This window comes from Macaca thibetana, chromosome 4 (assembly GCF_024542745.1).
Source record: "Macaca thibetana thibetana isolate TM-01 chromosome 4, ASM2454274v1, whole genome shotgun sequence".
Lineage (NCBI taxonomy): Eukaryota > Metazoa > Chordata > Mammalia > Primates > Cercopithecidae > Macaca > Macaca thibetana.
The window spans coordinates 51780471-51803402 of NC_065581.1; positions in this window are offsets into that span (position 1 = coordinate 51780471).

Sequence of the window (22932 nt, forward strand, 5' to 3'; positions counted from 1 at the left end):
TGCAATAAACATACGTGTGCATGTGTCTTTATAGTAGAATGATTTATAATCCTTTGGGTATATACACAGTAATAGGATTGCTGGGTCAAATGGCATTTCTGGTTCTAAATACTTGAGGAGTCACCACACTGTCTCCCAAAATGGTTGAACTAATTTACACTCCCACTAAAAGTGTAAAAGCATTCCTATTTCTCCACATCCTCTCCAGCATGTATTGTTTCCTGACTTTTTAATGATTGCCATTCTAACTGGCATGAGATGGTATCTCATTGTGGTTTTGATTTGCATTTCTCTGATGACCAGTGATGATGAGCATTTTTTCATATGTTTATTGGCCATATAAATGTCTTCTTTTGAGAAGTGTCTGTTCGTATCCTTTGCCCACTTTTCGATAGGGTTTTTTTTTTTTTTAATTGTAAATTTGTTTAAGTTCCTTTTAGATTCTGGATATTAGCCCTTTGTCAGATGGATAGATTGCAAAAGTTTTCTCCCATTCTGTAGGTTGCCTGTTCACTCTGATGATAGTTTCTTTTGCTGTACAGAAGCTCTTTAGTTTAATTAGATCCCATTTGTCAATTTTGGGTTTTGTTGCCATTGCTTTTGGTGTTTTAGTCATAAAGTCTTTGCCCATAAAAACTCTCAATAAACTAGGTATTGATGGAACATATCTAAAAATAGTAACTATGACAAACCCACAGTCAATATACTGAATGGGCAAAAGCTGGAAGAATTCCCTTTGAAAACTGGCACAAGACAAGGATGCCCTCTCTCACCACTCCTATTCAACATAGTACTGGAAGTTCTGGCCAGGACAATCAGGCAAGAGAAAGAAATAAAGAGTATTCGATTAGGAAGAGAGGAAGTCAAATTGTCCCTGTTTGCAGATGACATGACTATATATTTAGAAAGCTCCATCATGTCAGCCCCAAATCTCCTTAAGCTGACAAGCAACTTCAGCAAAGTCTCAGGATACAAAATCAACGTGCAAAACTCACAAGTATTCCTATACACCAAAAACAGACAAACAGAGAGCCAAATCATGAGTGAACTCCAATTCACAATTGTTACAAAGACAATAAAATACCTAGGAATACAACTTACAAGGGCTATGAAGGACCTTTTCAAGGAGTACAAACCACTGCTCAAGGAAATAAGGGAGGACACAAACAAATGGAAAAATATTCCATGCTCATGAATAAGAAGAATCAATATCGTGAAAATGGCCATATTGCCCAAAGTAATTTATAGATTCAGTGCTATCCCCATCAAGCTACCACTGACATTCTTCACAGAATTAAAAAAAAAAAAAACTACTTTAAATTTTATATGGAACCAAAAAAGAGCCCGCATAGCCAAGACAATCCTAAGCAAAAAGAACAAACCTGGAGGCATTATGCTACCTGACTTCAAAGTATACAAGAAGGCTACAGTAACCGAAACAGTATGGTACTGGTACAAAACAGATATACAGACCAATGGAACAGAACAGAGACCTCAGAAATCACATCACACATCTTCAACCATCTGATCTTTGACAAACCTGACAAAAACGAGCAATGGGGAAAGGATTCTCTATTCACTAAATGGTATTGGGAAAACTGGCTAGTCATATGCAGAAAACTAAATCTAGACCCCTTCCTTACACCTTATACAAAAATTACTTCCAGATGGATTAAAGACTTAAATGTAAGACATAAAACCATAAAACCCTAGAAAAAAACCTAGGCAATACCATTCAGGAATCATTAATTTTTATTAGGTCAAATCTGTTAATCTTTTAGTTTATAGAGATTTCACCTTTTGGCATTATGCCTTAGAAAGGTCTTCTCAACTCAGAGATCAAAAAAATATTCTTACGTTTTTTAAAAATTAACTTTTTATTTTAGAATAGTTTTACAGAAAAGTTGCAAAGATAGTACAGAGATTTCTCATATACTGTGCACTCAGTTTTACTCATTATAAACAATGGTACAGTGCATTGTCACAACTAATATACCACTATTGATACATTATTATCAACTGAAGGTCATGTTTTATTCAGATTTCCTTTATTTTTACCTAATGTCCTTCTTCTGTTCTGAGATCTCATCCAGGATACCACATTGCATTTGACCATCATGTCTGTGCCGGCTTCTGTGGGTGTGACAGTTTTTCAGACCGTTCTTGTTCTTGATAACCTTTGCATTTTGAGGTGTACTGGCTAAATATTTGTAGAAAGTCTCTCAGGTAGGATTTGTCTAATATTGTTCTCATTATTGGATTGGGATTATGGGTTTTTGGGAGACAGAATATAGAAGTAAAGTTCGGCGTCATTATATCATATCAAAAATACACACCATCAATGATAAGCCGCGTTTATATTAACCTTGATCATCTGAAAAAGATAGTGTTCATCAGGTTTCCACTGTAAAGTTACTCATCCTCTCCCCTACTTTCTCATATGCACGGCTCAGATTTAAATTGTAGGGAGTTAATGCTTGAAAATCCTTGACAGTGGAGTATCTACACAAGTTGTCTGGTATTCCTTACAGGAGATTTGTCTCTTTTCTCCTATTTGCTTTTTCAATGATTTGTTTACATGTGTATAAACTCATGGAGTTTTTTTCATGCTTGAAGTTATAATCCAATACAATGTTATCGATTTCATTGCTCAAATTGTTCCAGTTTTGGCCATTGGGAGCTTTCTTTTTTCTTTTTTTTACTTTTTACTTTTTTTTTTTTTTTTTTTTTTTTGAGAAACTCTCTCGCTTTCTCACCCAGGCTGGAGTGCAGTATCATGATCTCGGATCTGCAATCTCCACCTCCTGGGTCCAAGTGATTCTTGTGCCTCAGCCTCCTGAGTAACTGGGACTACAGGCACATGCCACCATGCCTGGATAATTGTTGTAGTTTTAGTAGAGACGGAGTTTTGCCCTGTTACCCAGGTGGGAGCTCTTTTCAGTTGGCTTTTGTCAAAGGGTTGACATTCCCCAATCACTTGGTTTTGGAGCACCTCCTTACTTCCCGACACTACAAAGAGCTCCAGGCTATTCTTGTATGTTCCTTTCCCAACTCTACACTCAGTAATTTCTCCAAGGAGCCTTAGTTCCTTTTATTGTAGGATGTTATTAGAAAAGAAAATTTGAATGCTGGGTTTGCACACTGCTACTGGAGAATCCTTGTTTCTAGATCCTCTCAGCTGACACAGCAAGAAAGTATATGTACAATCTGTGTATATATCCATATCAATGATTATATATGTTGATTGTAACATCAATGATTATATATATCCATTAACATCTTTATTAAGCTAAACATGAGGTCCTACTCATGTCTCTCACTGTAGTCTACAACCACATTCTTGATTCTAGCCTTAGTCTTTTAGTTATCTGTAAATTCTCACTCCTCTAGTAACAATCCTGGTTCCAGCAACTACCATCCTTTTACTTATTTTTCCAATCTCAGCCTACATGTGTACTGGTTTCAGAGTTGGTCACCCGAGACTCCATAGAAAACAACTTTGCAGGTAGAGTTCAGTGCTATATACAGTTTTATTTGTTTTTAGTGTAATGGTTCCAGTCATTTTCAGAGTTACTTAGGTCAGTATGTCTTTTTCCTTGCCCCTACATTGTTGTATTTTACACAAGTTATATCAAACATTTGTAACACAGCTAGATTGTTTTCTCACAGTTCCATCTTATTCTGGCATCCCATTCCCTCCTGGTTGGCATTTTTGAGGTGCTATATGGATTTTGACAAATGCAGTGTCGTGTATGCACCACTGTAGTGCCATATAAAATAATTTTATTTATTTTTATATTTTTTGATTGTTAAAATTATTATTGTTGGTGTTTTCTCTTTATTATATCTTACACACCCTTATGTCAAGGGCTGACTCAATAATCACAGTGAGAGAGCCACTCTGCTATGTATAAAACCCTCACCCAGAAGCAGGCTGTCCAAGAATGGTTTAGCACCAGGTTCCCCAGGAATGTACATGGAATAATTTTATAGCCATCAAAAATCCCCAGTGCTTCACCTTTTTAACCTCCCTCATCTCCAAACCCCTGGCAACCATAGGCTTTGCCATCTCTATAGTTTTACCTTTTCCAGAATGTCATGTAAGTGGAATAATACAGTATGTAGGCTTCTCGGACTGTCCTCTTTCACTTAGCAACATGCACTTAAGATGGATACATCAATGTTGTTGTGTAGAGTTATTAATTGTTATTTTGGATTTATCCTTTATTTTACCTAATTCTTTTATGATTTCAGTTTTTACAATTAACTCTTTAGTCAGTTTGGTATTTATTTTGGTATATGGTTTGCGATAGAAATATAAATTTCCCTCCAAATAGTTAACAAATTTTGTATAATTTATTGGAAGGATTGTTTTCATTGAATTTGAGTTGAAATACTTTAACATAACTAAGTTGATGTTCATGGGATGGTCTGTTTCTTAGCTTTCTAAGGCTCAATTTTTCTGTTATTTAATTCTTATGCTACTCCCAAAGTATTTAAAATATTATAATAATTTAATATTATATATTTAAATATTAAATTATATAATGACCTCTTTATTCTTTCTCATCAAGTCTTTCTTTTGAATGAGTTTTAGATTTGTTTTCTTTATTATAAAAACCACATTGCGATTTGGAACAGAACTAAGTTTACAAGCTGAATTAAGGAAGAATTGATATTTTTACAACATTGTGTCTTTCTTTACCTAATCATGATACATCTCTTCATGAATTTTAACTTTTTAAATTGTTCAGTTTTCTTCATTTGAAACTTGCATATATTTTATTAAGTTTATTTCTAGATACTTGCATATTTTTTGGCATTGTGAATTTTTGATGTATGCTGTGCATTTTCAATTACATTTTCTAAAAAGTTAATTTCTTATATGTGGGGGAGCAATTAATATTTACATTCTAACACATAGTATGACCTTTTATTAGATTTTAAGTTGTCTTTCGTAGACAATTATATTCAAATAATGATGCATTGATATCTCCTTTCTGAATTGTGTATCTCTTTCTTTTACTTATTCTACTGGATGGAACTTTCAGATGAGTGAAACTGGTAGATTATTTTGTCTTTCGTCCTACTTTTAATAAAAATGCCTGTAATGTTCAATTTAAGGAATTTATTTTAAAGGCAACACAGATTTTTCCCATTCAGAGAGATTCTAAGAGCATACTTGATTTTGCAAATGGCATAATTATGAATTAATTTATCTCTTATAAAACAAATCATCCCTATACTTACTGTTTACTTTAGGAAAAACATACCAATATCTGCTTTTTTTTTTGGCCAGTTTTAACAATATATAACTAGAATATCTTCTTATTGCTAACAACAGGAGTACTGGAATTAAATCTATTTGCAGTACAGCATTGAAACTGAACACAGCACTTTAAATTTCCCAGTTACTTACTTTTCTAGCTGTACTACACCATCCATGTTGCAGTACATTTTGACAGAAGTCTGTTTGTTTACCTATGCAGACAAAACATACCATTTTGGCTATGAATGTGTTGGAATTTAAGCTTTTGTTAATTTACATAAACTTAATTTCTTAAACTTAACACTTTATGGTTAAGTTTAAGATATAATTGCACACTAGTCTGTGTCCATTCTGATTGGTTAAATATTTCTTCTTACTGATTGTTGACTATACTATACCAGTAATAAATATATTTGTATGACCATAAACATTTTGACTATTGTAAGATAATCAATCCTTTATTTTAAAAAAGATTTTCATTCTCCAGTGCCATGCAACATCACATTCCTAGTTACTGGAACATGAAATCAGTTTCAGAATTTCGATGTACTAGAGGGAGATATCTCTCTCTTTCTCTATCTGTGTGTGTGTGTGTGTGTGTGTGTGTGTGTATTATATATATATATACATAAGCTAAAACTTGTTCTAAGTCAATATATAAATCAATATCTACTGAGTTTCCAGTATCATCCGGGTCAGTAAGTGCTATTGAATAGATAAGAGGTGTATAAACCCTTTGGTGGACAGACGTTTTCGGTCCAGAATTCTGATAGGGAAAGGACAGGCCTGTAGTATTTGGTACAATTTAAATATAAGAACATTATCTTCCTTTTCTTTTTCTACCCAAACTCAGTATTTCCTTTCATCTGCAAGATGTTTCTGTTTTCCAATGTGGAGTCCTGGCAGTTAAGGTTACCTTGCCTTTGCAGTTTACATGGGTGATGGCTCAGAAGACCGCCCAGGTTCAACGAATGACAAATCATTACTGACCGTACAATGTAATTAAACAACACAAGCATTGATTAGCGATGAGCTAAACCTGAGACCAAAAAGTGGGAGACCCAGAATAGCTGGCACCACTTCTCATTGGATCTGTCTGAAATGGAAGATGTTTGCCCCTGCAGGCATGGCGCGAGGCCCATTGTGCATTTCCATTAGAGACCCACACTGGATCTGAGCATGCCATTGATGTTGGCCTATTTATGAAAGGCTGTTGAAAGAGGTTTCAGAGCTAATTGAAAAGAGATGTTTCTGAACTACAGTCACTTCAAAAAACATAGCTCCAAAATCTGTTTCAATAGTTGGAAAATTGGTGCATTTCCATAATTTACACATGAAATTAAACAAATGATTTGAAATGAAAGCTTCATGGGCATTTAGTAAGACTTGGTTCTTTAAAAAAATTATTAATTGAACAGTTGGCTGAGTTTATTATAACAGTCCTTCCCCACATCTATCTGTGCTTCCGTTATTTAGTCTATTCCTGTTTTCAGGGATGTCAATTGCAGTTGCCTAAATCTACCTTGTCTGGAGACAAGGAATTTAGCCTGAACAGGATGCTGTCAACTACTGTTCAGTTGCAAATTTTTATCTTCTAGGAAAAAGAAATCTCTCACAACCTACTTTGCAAAAAAAAAAAAAAAAAAAAAAAAAAAGTAATAGTAACAACATCTTACACAAGTTTCCACAAGATTTTCTCAAGGTAGAACTTAATAGAAAAACTCTAGGGCGAGCCGCACCTCGACCACACTGAAAATTGAGTGTATTTATGTGAACAGAATGCAAACATAATTATTAAAAAATGTTCTCCCCCAGGCAGTTTTCAATCAAGATCTGAAAGCATTAGCAAACACTGATTTCTTCCATATCACTTGTACTTATTATTGGACCTGATTTTTGTCTATTCTTAAAGCAAAAATCGAGGTCTGATAACTGAAGCTGGTGTGGCCAAGTTTACAAGTTACCCATTGCCTCTAGGGGAGGGAAAGTAGGGACTAATATATAGCTCTTCCTCAAAGCAAAGGGGGAATCAGGTTCATTGCTATTATCTCAATTATCATAATTACTCTGTCCTTAATGTTTTAACAACTTTTTTTTTTTTTTAAGTTAGGAAGACTAGTGCCAAGCAATTTACCTGGTTAGGCATGTAGTTGGTGCTAAACCAGACATGAGATACAATTTATCACCAGTCTCTTATTCTGGTGTGGTTTAAAGCAAACAATCAGGTTTTAAAAGTTTAACCATCAAGGGGAATACGAAGTCGCAGTTTCTATGACTGATTGAGAAGGGTGTTTAAGGCTTAGTTGTCATAACATCAATTAGATTTTACCACAACGGAGATAATTTGATTGTTTGATTGAAGTAAATGAATTAAGATGGTAGGTGCAGTTACTTTGGGTATGTGTCTGACTGAATTGTTTTAGCTTTGGAGAAACTTAGTGCCACTTTTTGTCTGACAACAGAAAATGTCCTCAAGTTATTTCTTATTCTGGTTCGAGCACTTAGTGGACGTTTTGTAATTACATAACCTTATCTGCTTCTTGAGAGCTAGAGTGACTCTGAGAGATCCCAGGACATCAGAAGAGCTGGGACAGACGATAGGAATGTGGGAAAAGGAGTGAGGCAGTCCTGAAAATGATTTGCCTTAGATGCTAAGGCAAGGGTTCAAAATTGACTTGGGGTGGTGTAGGAAACATAAAAGACTTTATGATTCTGCCTCCTCCATGCAGACATGGTAAAACTCACTTTTAGCCTTCCTTTCAATAGATGATCATGAGCTACAGTGGTAGAGTTTTGGAGCCTCTCGCCTTAACTATTCATTCCTAGCTCTATGGAAGCCTTTAACACATGTACTCTCTCTGTGTTTTGTTTTTGTTTTTGTTTTTGTTTAAATTAGGACTCTTAGGTAACCCCAAGCTGCATTTTGTGTTTGATCCTGAGTGGATTTAATGGGGATATGCTAGAAGTCCAGAGGTTTAAGGGGGAGAAAGGATGAATGTACCTAACAGTGGTGGACAGTGAAAGACTGGGAACCAATGTGATCTGATTTGAAAGGCATCAGGTAGATCACAGGACACATGGGAGTTTACATACAATGATTGTTTAGAAATAGAAAAAAACCAGCAATATATTTTAATAGGTCCTAATTCTGGTATCTTCTTAACTAAGCATTCATGGGAGAAGAAATGAAAAGGAGGAGAGAGCTGGTCAATTTAACATCGATCCAGTGCTTATGATGTGTGAAGTACTGCACTAACCTTAGCCTGCATTATCTCATTTAGTCCTCATAGCGTCCTGTGAAGGAGACTCTGTTATTATTTCCATTTTGTAGACTAGGAAACTGTTCTCAAACCATAGAGAGGATCAGGTTTATATCCAATGTCAGAGTCACACCTTGGATTGCAAACCTAGCTATATTTTATGCCTAATAGCTTTCATGTATATTAAAGTAAAGCAAAAAAAAAAAAAAAAAAAAAAAAAAGAGAGAGAGAGAGAGCACAAGAGAGGAAAACAGAAAGTGAGTTTATAGAGTACAGACCCAAAACCAGTATTTGTATATAATCTGACTCTCTGGAAGTTCCATGTTTTCCAAATGATTTTCCCATTATTTTCCATGGCTGCCTATGAGAGCTAAGCTTGTAAGGAGATGGAGTGGGTAAGCTATCTGACAAACCCAGAACCAATTTACCAACATGGCTGAAATCAAATGATTAGGAAGGATCATATGCATGTGTGCGTGCACATGGCTGAGCAACTGTGAAGCAGAGATTAAGGGAGACGTTTCCTTTTAAATCATAAATACAATCTGAGAATAGTATGCAATTAAGCAATCTCTGGACATCAGTATGAATCATTTTTATGGGTAGCAGAGGAATTTTCAAAAGCAAATGGTAAGTCTATTTTCTTCATGGAGTTTATTTTTATATCTTTAATTCTTCAAAATGTTGTATTATTTCCAAGTGAGTAATACACTTATGTGGTCTAAGCAGAAAAAGTGTTATAATCAATTATGCATGGAGAAGGTTTGCTCACAGAACAGTTCTTGTCCCCACTGCTTCCTCTAGATAATCACTTGCTTAAATTCTTCTATATACTGCTAATATATAAAAGCAAATATGAATATCTATTCTTATGAGCCCCCTTTTTACACAAAGGTAGCATACAAGAGATATTTCATTAATACCTTGCTTTTTTCTCCTAACAATATATCCTGGATGTTTGGAGATCTTTTCATACCAACACAGAAAGTGGTCTTTCCTCTTATATAGCTGTATAGTATTCAGTTACATTGTGTGATATACTATAGTTTAATCCATCACTTCCCTATTTATGGGCACCTGGGCTGTTTCCAATTCTGCAAACAAATAACCCTGTACAAATGTCATTTTGTATGTGAGCAAGTGTTGCCATAAGATACATGACTAAAAATTAAGTTGCTGTGATAAACAGTATTCATATTTGTGATTGATAGATATTGCCAAATTGTACTCCACAGCAGTTGTATCAATATAATAAATTCTATGGATAAATCTTGATTTTCTGTTTATAAATGTTGATTAATTCTTATGAGAGGAGATGTCATGTTGGCAAACGCAAGGGGTTTCAAATCAGGGAATTGTGCTGGGTTACTGTAGCACTCTGGGCCTTATTAACCTAATCCATAATGAGAAGGAGTAGAGTGTAATCATTTATAGGGTTTATTCCTCCAAAAGCTTTTTAAAATAATAAGCTTTCTTGAGAGGACAACGTGGGTGGATCACGAGGTCAGGAGTTTGAGACCAACCTGACCAACATGGTGAAACCTGGTCTCTACTAAAAATACAAAAATTAGCTGGGCGTGGTGGCATGTGCCCATAATCCCAGCTACTCAGGAAGTGGAGACAGGAGAATTGCTTGAACCTACAAGGTGGAGGTTGCAGTGAGCTGAGATTGCACCACTGCACTCCAGCCTGGGTGACAGAGTAAGATTCCATCTCAAAAAAACAAAACAAAACCAAACAAAAATAATAAGCTTTTATATTTCCTGTAGTTATCAACATTGTGTACTTCATGTTTAACATTACCCCAGTTCTGTGATCTTTTCCAATATTCAAAAGTAAAGCAACACCTTCCAATAGCTGTTTCACCCAGAAAAAGTTCCCTAAGAATGATAACTACTGTTAGTTACAGTGCTGAAATGAAATGAAACTTAGGTGCTACCTAGAGTAGACTTTGGCTGCTGGTTGGTTTGAACAGTTCTCAAGCATCACATTTCACTGCAGCTGTGGTGTGTGCTAGAGGCTTACGGCATGGTTAGCAGCTGAACTAAGCTTCGTCAGGTAAATAGCTACATGACTGTGATGCAATCCATGTCAGGTGCTCCCAGCCTGGTGTTTTGACAGGCAGGCACTATCAGCCAGCCATGAAGAGCCTGTCTATTGCACATACACTGTGGTGGGCTCTCCAGTAAAGATGCTAAAAGACATCTAGTTGGCAAATGCAGGAGGAGGCTTGACCATATTAGGAGTAGGCTGGATCTTGCTGTGTGTTCTGGTTTGAAGTCTGGGTGGGTATGCATTATGGTTTTGGAGAGAAGGCAGCAAAAAGGCCAGTCTTTCTTGGTACTCTAAATTTTCTATTTTGCCATCTTACTGCAAAACTTCAACCACCTAACATTTTCAGTAGGTTGATATCTGAATAAAAATATATTTATCATGGGCTATCCCATTATGTGTAAAAATATCCCAGTCTCTTTTTTTTCCTGCCTCTCTAAGTTTTAGCAATAGAGAGGAGAAATCTTGTGGCAAATAGAAAAAGGGAAGGGATGCAGAGAAAGTACTATTTGTTTATTGCCTACTTTCTGCCAAACTGAGCTGGCTGCTTTACATGTAAGCAAAAATGGAAGCTAGGTTTTGTTTCCCCCTGGGATTAGCAAACTCTTTTTGCTGCCAAAGTTCTTAGTAGCCTTTCAGAATCAGGAAACGAAGACCAAAATTGAACACTACACTAGGTGTATACATTATTATATGACAGGAAGAGAATATTATTGAGAAGCTGATCGTGTTTTAGATGTTGTATAGAACACTGTGAATGCAACAAAATTAATTGTCTCTGTGCAGATAAATCTTGCTAGAACACTGAAGTTATCAAATCTCCATCTCTTCAAAGCCCCGTACCTATATTTCTCCTTATCAGGGAAAACACACACACACACACACACACACACACACACACACACACACACACAGAGAGATAATAGTTCCCCAGGAGTACATATCTTGTCTTATTTTTTCCTTTTTATCTCGCAGATAAAAATTGCAATTTGAAAAGATAATTCTTCCCAACTGCCAGACCCCATTAGAATTTCTTCAGCTTGATGTTCTTTAAGGTAAACATACCGTATGCATTTACTGCAACCAACTCATCGTATTTACATTTTGATTGTCGAACACTGTGCAAATTGCACATAATTGCCTTCTCTATGGCTACAATCTTGCTATTTGAAACTTTTGAAAATCTTCCTCATCTGGAATTTAGTAACAGATTAATCTTCCCATCAAATAAGGGGACAGGAAATTATCTTCTGCAGTTGTATCCTGTGAGGACACTACTAATTAGAAGCCATTTCCTGCTCTCTGACCACTTTCTAGCAGCACTCCCTGGAGGTCCAAGACATGTCACGTGATTTCATTTGAGCTGAAGTCCTTGGTGGTCAGTAGAAGTTGTCTATGTGCAGCATTTGGAGATGGTAGGAATCCAAATTATTTCCAGATTTGTGTTGTCTGTAGAGCAGGGTTTCTCAACCTTGGCATTACTGATATTTTGGACCAGAAAATTCTTTGTTGTGGGACTGTCCCTGGCAGTGTAGGATGTCTAGCAGCCTCCCTGGGCCTCTACCCACTAGATGCCAGTAATGTTTTGACAACCATAAATGTCTTCAGACATTGCTGAAGATCTCCTTGGGGACAAAAATCACTCCTGTTTGAGAACCACTGATGTAGAGAAATTTAAATTATATTAAGTATCCAAATGTGGGTGAACTCACTGGCGATGTTAAAATGCAATCATTTGGATGAATTTCTTCCCTGTCTCTACACAAATGCCAGAAGGAAACTGGTTCACACATTAGCTTCTTTCCCCAAATTTCTGTCTGGTTTGGTGGAATCAGAACAGAGGTTAGACTTCTCTGATCCATTTTTTTTTTTTTTTTTTTTTAACAGCAGTAGTTCTAACTTTCTTTTAGAAGTCTCCAGAGTCCAGGTCTAGTTTCTTTCCAACAAATGAGGTTGGTGACCTCAAGACAGTAAGTGTAATTTCCTGGAATGACAGTGAAATTCATTTTGGTATTGATAAGAATTAGAAGTAACCTGTTCTTTAGCTTCTGTCTTGGTCTGTTTGGTTGCTATGACAAAATATTGAAAGCAACAGAAATTTGTTTCTCATAGTTATAGAGTCTGGGAAGTCCAAGATCAAGATACCAGCAGATTTGGTATCCAGTAAGGACCCACTTTCTGCTTCATAGAACAGGGCCTTTTCACTGTGTCCTCGCAAATTGAAACAGGCAAGTAAGCTCTCTGAAGCCCTTTTGTAAGGGCATTAATCCCATTCATGAGGGCACTAACCTTATTACCTAATCACCTCCTCAAAGGCACCACCTGCTAATACCATCACCTTGGGGGTTAGCATTTGAATATGAATTTTATGGGTATGAATTTTATGAATTCATATGAATTTTATGAATTTTATGAATTCATATGAATTCAAATTCATATGTATGAACATATGAATTTGAATTCATATGAATGAACATATGAATTTTAGGGGTACACAAATATTCCAACTATAGTGGCTTCCATCATCATGTCTGAATGGGTTCAGAGAAAAATATAATCATTTATATCTATCTCTTAAACATATGTTTGCTATTTTGAATGACAAATTATTTTCTAGTTGGGGGACAAAGGACACTTGGTCCCAATAATCTATTTGTAAGCTTCTTTAATCACACAGCCCACTATACATACACCTGACAGCAATTTTAACCCTAATGGTGCTTATTTATTTATATATCTACCTCTCACTTACAGATATCAATTTCTTAAAAGTAGGAACAATGTCTATTTTATGTTTGTCTTCATTATCTAGTACAGCAGTTGGAACATATGGGGCCAAAATCACTAGAGTATATATTCCATGAGAAAGGAACTATATCTAGTTCACCACTGTTTCCATAGGACTTAGCATTTTCCTGGCACATCATGGGCACTCAATGCATGTTTATGGAATAAATAAATGATTGGGAACCACACTGGAAAACTGGAATTAAATTCTAGGTGCACAGGTTAAATGGATTTTGACTTCATAGTTCAAATGAATCCAAGCTAACTCAATTTTACTTGTTTCAGCTAGAGTTTGGGGAAAAAGTACTTTGCCTGCTTTTTTTTAATTTGCTTTATTTATAGGCAACCCAAAAGAAAGATGTGGGAAGTCTAACTAAATGCTCACAAAAACACTTGACATCTAATGAATAAGTGCAAATTGGTGTGACCACAGCTTTCTTCTCATGAACCAAGGGTCCTATATCTACTCCAGCTGAAAGGAATGAACACTTTCTTTCATTAGAGTCTCTTTTCTCCTACAGTCTGCTTTAAAAGGCAGTTTAGAATAGTGGTTAAGAGAGCAGACTCTATAGTCAGACTGATCAAGTTCATATTACACTATTAATTGGATGTGTGACCTTTCAAAAATTGCTTAACCTTGCTGTACTTTAATATTCTTATCTAATAGATACCTAAGTTTAAAAATGGTACCCACTTCATAAAGATATTGATGGGATTACATGGATAAATGAGTAAGTTGCTTAAAACTCTTAAAGGGTATGCCATGTTAGATGGTACTTTACTTTTTAGATGGAGATCTCTATATATTTCTCTGTCTATAATAAATTCAGTTAAAAAAATTAGACTTTTTTTTTTTTTTTTTGAGTCAGAGTCTTTTTCTATCATCCAGGCTGGAGTTCAGTGGCACAATCTCAGCTCACTGCAACCTCGCCTCCTGGGTTCAAGCGATTCTTCTGCCTCAGCATCTGTAGTAGCTGAGATTACAGGCACGCGCCACCATGTTAATTTTTAGGTGGCATTTTTTGTATTTTTAGTAGAGATGGGGTTTCACCATGTTGGTCAGGCTGCTCTTGAACTCCTGACCTCAAGTGATCCACCCGCCTCGGCCTCCCAAAGCACTGGGATTACAGGCTTGAGCCACTGCACCCGGCCTAGATTAATTCTTATACTACCCCAAGTTTAAACATATTTGAATAAATGATAAAAAAGCGAAACTCCACTCTATTGAAATTCTTAGGAAAAGAATATCCAAATTGTCAGCTTTTGAAGGCAGGAAAGGCTCATGTCATTGCGGAGACATAGCTGGCCTTGTGGCTTTAGCAAAAATGAGATGCTAATGAAGGATGCAAAGGGAACAGCTGTAGGGGAAACAAAGGTATAATGCAGCAGAAATTGAAGACTCGAGGCCTTCCATTTTGTAAATATTTGGATTGGTAGAAATTTGTTAATTGAGGCAATTGATTTTCACCTGAAAGTGGTAGCAATATCTAATTCATTAAATCCTGAAATAACATCCTTTGGGCCAAATGGGGTCATTCCATTCTTAACCTCTTAGTGATATATTAACAGTTGGAAAGCATTTGGACGCATATCTTAAAAAGTGCCTTATTAACAGGAATACATGGCGGAAAAAAAAATGCACAAACCCACACTTGCACTGAGATGGGGGAAATGCCTCCATGGCCTCCAGCCCCTGTCCTCCTCTTCAGTAGTATTTTAAGGTCTGTGTTTAATATTGCCAAGCCTACTTGAGTGATAAATGTAACTGTATAAAAATTACTTATTACAAGCTGTCATGTTGCCTCACTCACATCGGCTGGGCTGGAGGCATTGTACATAAAACTTGAATCTCTACCTTGACAGCGTCAGCCGCACTGGCTTTAAAGTAAAATGCTTTCAGTCATGAATACAAAACATAATTTACCTTTTCATAATACTTCAGTTTGAAACAAGTTGGAAAGCTCGTGTTACTGTCAGACCTGTACCTGAGCCTAGTAGGGAACCAGTGAATTCCAAGCTGTCACCTGAAACCTACTGCTGCTTCCCTGCAGTCCTTTGAAGCAAACTTAAGCTGTTAAATTATGGGGCCTCTAATTTTTAAAGTCGTATTTATGTGTAATTCCTTTTTGCAACTTTGCAGTGACAACATGTTGTCAAGGTGGATTAGCTCATTTTCTAAATTTGTATTTGTATTGGAATTCCTGATTGAATGAATTTTTCTCCTCTTGAAGCTCTTAGGCCCCTTCTAGCAACTATTCGTTCAAGAGGTTAGGAAGCTTTCACTGACAGATGTATATTTTCAAAAAATGAAACCCTTAGCCATTTGCAAACACAGTCAAATCTACCGTGAGTTCTCTCAAACCAGCAAAAGCTTTCAGACCAGTGGCCCAGTCAGCAAGTGAATCACCACCATTCGGGGACTTGTGGGTTAGTTTCGAACCTCTATTTAATCGAGCCTCTGACTACAACCAGCAGATGTCAGCCAGATGGAAATTGAATGTGAAGGTTCCAAGGAGCCTCTCCGCGGTACAGCTGATTCATTGTGACTGTTTTTATGGCTGGTCATGATGCATACAGTATGTGAGGATCCATCTGCGGGGGTGTCTGCCCACCAGCCTCTATGCCACGTCGGCAGACCTGGCCCCCACCAGAATGCAATGCGGATGGAGCTGCAGATGCCGCGCGTTAGCCCAATTCCTTTTGACAATGTTCACATTCAGTTAGGGCCCAAAGTGCTTGTACTTGTCAGCTGGGATAAATGATGAAGAAAATAGTTCCCCTGCGGAAAGTGAAACAGAATGACCAAAGGAGAGACTTTCCTCCACTGATCCTCCACGCTGTACTCCTAAGAACTCATCCTTATAAAACAGCTCCTGCGTTTCCCATTTCTCTTTCACTTTGCCAGATATGACTGTTGAAGAAAAGATAGTTGACCTACACGGGCGTTCAGTATCGTGGGCTGTTCTCTTTTTGAAATTTTAGGACAAGTGAAATTGATTCTGAAAGAAAACTAGTGGGGCAGGGAAAGTATTTCTGTTTCCACAAAGACAACTCCCTCAGAAATGTTGGATTTTGTTTTCATAGTTTGCCTATTTGTGTCTACATAACACCTTCCCTTAAGGAATTTAAAGCATTAGACAAACACTACTTTTCATGTTTATAAAGGCCTCATTGGTAAATGTAATATTCTTTTTACTAGCAGTTTGAAGATTTCCCAAAATGTAGCTCCAAGCTCTCTTGTCCAGCTCTTTTCCTCAGACACATGATCCGCCCTTCCCCCAGAGGTACTTGTCTTAGGCAGACGTACTCCATTCTTGACTTCATAGCTTTTCAGTGCCATCATTACACCCCAGCTGGCCCATTATTCACCTCCTCTTTCTTCTTCACTGCTGCCTTCTCTGATTGATGGAAACACGTTTTCCTTTATCATGCCAAGTTACATAAGGCACCTAGTGTAAATCCTAACTTAAAAAGGTAAAGTCTCTTCTCTCTGGGGTTTGCCTCTTGTTCCACATTCTCACTCAGCTATAGGACCCTTGCAATGGACACCTGAAACAAAATGTTCTGCATGTCATGCCACATTGTATCTCATCATGTCTCCATTTCAACACATATTTATTGATTGATAAAAATTTTGCCAGTGGACTTTTTCTCCTGCTGTATTATTTATTCTCTGTACATTAATAGGGATTCTCCTGGGAATTCTGTTATTCTAAATGTGCAGAACTTTTAGGTAGTGCCTGTTTGAACTTAGAAGCATATAAACTGGTTCTGGGTTTAAACAATGTGTTTTTATGTGGGATCTTGGTGGATCCTAATTGGATATGTGTGTGCTAAAGTGACGTTTGATGATTTTCAGATATTATTTTTAAAGTGTCTAAAGTTTAAATGGACCCTTACTGGGTTCTGGGATAAAGCTCTAGTATGAGATGCCATAGATCAGTGGTCATCAGATCTGTATTTCTTATGTCCTACTGAACACATGTGGAAGCATATTTATTCATTTGTGCATTTATAAGTGTTCTATTAATTTCTAAATTTACAATGACATTTTAGTCATACCATAGCATATTATTTTGGAGCTCACTTCTGATTGTCACTGTTCATACACATGCTTCTGAACCAGGTAAGCTGATTATATCAAGTACAAATTAATTTTTTTCTTACATTTAAATAATTGGAATATGTATAGATTTACAAATATATCACAGCATAGAGCTCTATATCAGTAGTCAGCTGACATATAAGGGAGTATCTATTTATTAAACAATTAATTCAGAATTTACTATGGGTTTAATGTATATCTTCCTAGTTACCTAGGAGGATAAAAAATGGTAGATGATAGTAAGATAAGCATATATTTTTTACTCCCAAGATGAACAATATGTTAATAAGTACTGTAGAAGCTCACTGAAAGGGGAGATGAGTGGGTCTGTGAAAAGCTAAGATGTGAATACAAGTTTAAAAAGTAGAGAGGAAGAGAGAAGAGGGTCAGAAGATGCAATCTTTGCACGCCCGGCTAATTGTTTTGTATTTTTAGTAGAAATGGGGTTTCACCATATTAGCCAGGGTGGTCTCAATCTCCTGACCTCATGATCCATGTAATGTTTCTTTAGCTTGTAATTCATTATTAACAAAGATGGATATTTTCAACTAATATATGTTCTAAAGTAAAAAGAAAAACATACATCCAATTAAATCAAAAGCACTTAGAGTAGCTTTCAATATCAGTGTATTGATTCAATTGTTAATAAACTAGGAATACATATTTTCCCCTTTCATTGTAGGAATATTTACTTTGTGGTTTTAAAGAAGTATTTTGTCTCCTCAAAGTCGAGTAGTTATTCCTTTTTAATTTCATAACACTGTGACAAAGCAACAGGTACATTCTGTAACAGCAGGTAAAATGCATGAACATTGTAGATAACTTTATTTAGCATCATTTGTTTATCATCTTTTTACCCTAGGAAAACAATAACAGAAATCAGAAAGTCACGTAGAGGTTATATGATGGAATCTCATTCTCCTCCATGCATATTTACATTTCTGGGACCAAATAAGAACATGTCAGCAGGGTAGCTCCCTTTGAAGTCAGGGCAGGCAAGACTGAGAATTCCAAGTAGGCATCTGAGCCTCATTCACTGAGGCACATGCTGCCTTCTTTCAGAGAGAGGTTGGCTCATTTGTTCTGGCACCTGGAAGGTAATTTTCACCTTTTCTCTTGAGAGTGAAAAAGCAGTGGAGAAGAATTAAAGAAGGGAAAGCTTTGGATTGTTCTTTTTGAAAATTCTATCAGGGAATTTCCTGGAATTTCTTTTTCTTTTTCTTTTTTAATAAAATTAATCCCACAGCTAAACTACTTCTAAAATAAGTTTTCTAAAACTACTCATTGTTTTAACAAATCAACTGAAATAAGTCTTCCCAAAATCATATAATCACCGAAATGTTTCCTTATGATGTAATTTATTGCTCCTTCCTCTATTCTCCAAACACATTTTCCATAAACTTTATTTCATGCTACCTCATTATATGTGTTGTTTAATTTTTGCATGCCTCATTCTCGCTTTTAGAATGAAAGCTCTTTTTTTGTTTTTTTGTTTTGTTTTGTTTTGTTTTGTTTTTGAGACGGAGTCTGGCTCTGTCGCCCAGGCTGGAGTGCAGTGGCGAGATCTTGGCTCACTGCAAGCTCCGCCTCCCGAGTTCACGCCATTTTCTGAACTCAGCTTCCCGAGTAGCTGGGACTACAGGCGCCCGTCACCATGCCCCGCTAATTTTTCTGTTTTTAGTAGTGACGGCATTTCACCGTGTTAGCCAGGATGGTCTCGATCTCCTGACCTTGTGATCCGCCTGCCTCGGCCTCCCGAAGTGCTGGGATTAGAGGCGTGAGCCACCGCACCCGGCTGAATGAAAGCTCTTAGTAGGAAAACCTCGGTTAATATTTCATTCCACGAAACTTCTAATAAACGAACATTCACAGGATGCATCACAAATGGCAGGAGTAGCATTTCACATGCTTTACATCATTTAATCCTTACAACAACTCCATTAAATAGTTACTGTTCTCTCCAGTTTACTGATGAGGAAGTTAAGACTTGAGGAGGTTAAGTAACCTGCCCAGGGATGCACAGTTATTTCACGGCAGAGCTGGAATTCAAATCGGATCTGACTCCGAGCCTAAATTCTTTATTAAAACAGACAATGGTATTATCTTTATTTTTCAAGCCTGGGGAAAATTTTTGGCCCACGTGTTGGAGACTCTTTCAAATGTCTGAATTATCAGGCCTTTTAGGGGAATAAAGTATAGTATTCTGCTTCTACCACCCTATAGAAATGGAAGGTTTTTATGTGTGGATGCCAATTCCAATGACCATTTTTTAATGTTCATCTTACTAAGTAAGGTAGGATCATATTGTAGAAAGAACATGACTTTAGAGTCAGTCTAACCTGGGCTCTAATACCCACCCCATAATTTTATAGCTGTGTCATCTTTAATAAACTACATTACATAGTGGAACCTCTGTGTTTTCATCTGAAACATAAGGGTATAATACCAATCTTAGGGCTTTTATGAAAATCAAATAAGATCATTTTAGATTGGAAATCTATGAGTGGGACAGCATATTTATTTTTCACTGTCATATGTCCTATGATGTAGCTAGTACCTCACATAGTACTGTGGACATAGTCCTCAGTAACTATCTGTTGAATAAATGAATTAACTTACATAGCACCTTACATATAGAAGATGCTCAGTTTCAGGCAGGGCACAGTGGCTCACCCCTGTAATCTCAGTACTTTGGGAGGCCAAGGCGGGCAGATCACGAGGTTAGGAGTTGGAGACCAGCCTGGCTAACATGGTGAAACCCTGTCTCTACTAAAGATACAAAAACTTAGTTGGGCGTGGTGGTGCCTGCCTGTAATCCCAGCTACTCAGGAGGCTGAGGCAGGAGAATTGCTTAAACCCAGGAGGCAGTGAGCCGAGATCCCACCAATGCACTTCAGCCTGGGTGACAGGGCAAGACTCTGTCTCAATAAATAAATAAATAAATAAATAAGATGCTTAATTTCTGCTAGTGTTAGTCCACTTAAACTTTTTATTTTTGCACTCACTATTGTTTAGCATTGCCTCCTTGAAACTCTGTTTTCTTGCCTTTTGGGGCAGTATGTTTACTTTAGAACTTCTGTAATGCTTTGTGTTAATTGTCCATTTCCTAAGTGTTAGTACTCTCATGAAGTGTATCTTTGACTCTCATCTTTTTTCATCCTCACTTGCAGCCTTGAGCAGAACCATATTGCCAGTTAAATGTGAGAAGTGAAGATGAGAACTCAAGAAGGGTTCTCAGCTTCCAGTCCTATTGTCTGGCTGTACAGGGGCTGGTACTGGCAATCACAGACAGAGGGATTTCAGTTATATGCAGGGTGTGAGTTGTGTGACTATTAAAATGGGCTATGCATAGTGTGAACAGAGCCTGGACAGAGGTGCTTTATGTATACACATATATATATATGTATATATATGTATATATATGGGTGGGTAGAGCAGACATTTAGAAGAACCAAATAGATATGATATTTAATTAGGTTAGAGGTTAGAAGGCAAGGAAAAGAGAAGACTGAAGTTTTTAGGTAGGTAACCAGAGAAGTAGAGGTATGTTAAGAGAAACAGAAAAATCATAAGTTACTAATTTTCAGAAAATGTTGATGAAATTCTGTTTTTTATGTGTTAGATTACAAGAGTAATTATAAAAAGTCATTATTGTACAGAGCAGAAATACAATTACAGTCAGTTCTCTGTATCTGCAGATTCTGCATTCTCAAATTTAACTATAGATTGTAAATATAGTATCCATAGGATGTGGAACCCAGGGATAAGGAGGGCTGACATTTTGTATCCACAGGTCCCACAGGGCTGACTGCAGGACTTGAACATATGAGGATTTGATATCTATGGGGTTCCTGGAACCAATCCCTTACTGATCCCTAGAGATGACTGTATTCATGTATGGACTGCTGAGATGTTTTCTACTAACTAAATGCACCTCAAATACCTTGTTTTTTGTTTTCATGTCTAGTTTTATAATCTTAGTGCAACTATTCAATATTGTCAGTTGTTTCTATTGCCAAATTCTATCAATGAATTTTAAAAATATTCAATATTTTAAAAAAGTTTATGTATTTATTTTTGAGACAGGGTCTTGCTCTGTTGCCCAGGGTAGAGTACAGTGGTATGACCATGGCCCACTGCAACCTCAAACTCCCAGGCTCAAGCAGCCCTCCCACCTTAGCTTCCTGAGTAGATGGGATTACAGGGGTACATCACCATGCCTGGGTTTTTTGCAGAAAAAAAGTCTCATTATGTTGCCCAGGCTGGTCTCAAACTCCTGGGCTCAAGCAATCCCCCTGCTTCAGCCTCCCAAAGTGCTGAGACTGTGGGCATGAGGCACCTTTTTTTTGTTTTTATTACTTTAAGTTCTAGGGTACATGTGTACAATGTGCAGGTTTGATACATATGTATACATGTGCCAAGCTGGTTTCTTGCACCCATTAACTTGTCATTTACATTAGGTATTTCTCCTAATGCTATCCTTCCCCCACCCCCCAACCCCATGACAGGCCCTGGTGTATGATGTTCCCGACCCTGTATCTAAGTGTTCTCATTGTTCAATTCCCACCTATGAGTGAGAACATGCGGGAGGCACCATATTTCATATTATTTATTGAGTGGATTACTATGTATTAGGCATTATGCTGAATGTTTTCATGCATTAAGTCATTTAATCTTCAGAGAATCTCTGTGTCATAGATGGCAGTATTTGTCATTTATTGCTTTGTAATCAGTATCCAGTAGGACTTTTCTTGCTTTCCTACAAGCCCACACCTGCTGTATCCTCAAAGTACAAAATTCTACAAAATACGTTCAAGGCATGTTAAGTGTTAACTAATACTTTACCCGAAGCCCACTCACTGTCTGGTTCCAAAGCCACTTTTACATTTTAGGTGTCTGCTAAAACAGCACCACACTTTCATTACCAAAATCTGTATTAGTGATCTATTGCTGTATAAAAAATTACCCCATGGCTTGGTGGTTGAAAAATAGCACAAATTTGTCTCAGAGTTTCTTATTATCAGGAATCTAGGAGTAGCTTAGCTGGGTCATTTTAACTCAGGGTCTCTCACAATGCTGCAATTAGTATGTTGGCCAAAATGCAGTCATCTCAAGTCTCCAATGGGAGGATCCACTTTCTCCTTTTTTTTTTTTTTTTTTGAGATGAAGTCTCGCTCTGTCACCCAGGCTGGAGTGCAGTGGCACAATGTCGGCTCACTGCAACCTCCACCTCCAGGGTTCTAGCCATTCTCCTGGCTCAGCCTCCCAAGTAGCTGCAACAACAGGCATGCGCCACCATGACCGGCTAATTTTTGTATTTTTTAGTAGAATCAGGGTTTCACCATGTTGGGTAGGCTAGTCTCAAACTCCTGACCTCAAGCGATGGGAGGGTCCACTTTCAAGCTCACTCACACAGTTGTTGGTAGGACTCCAAAGATCCACTTCTAAACTCTCTTACT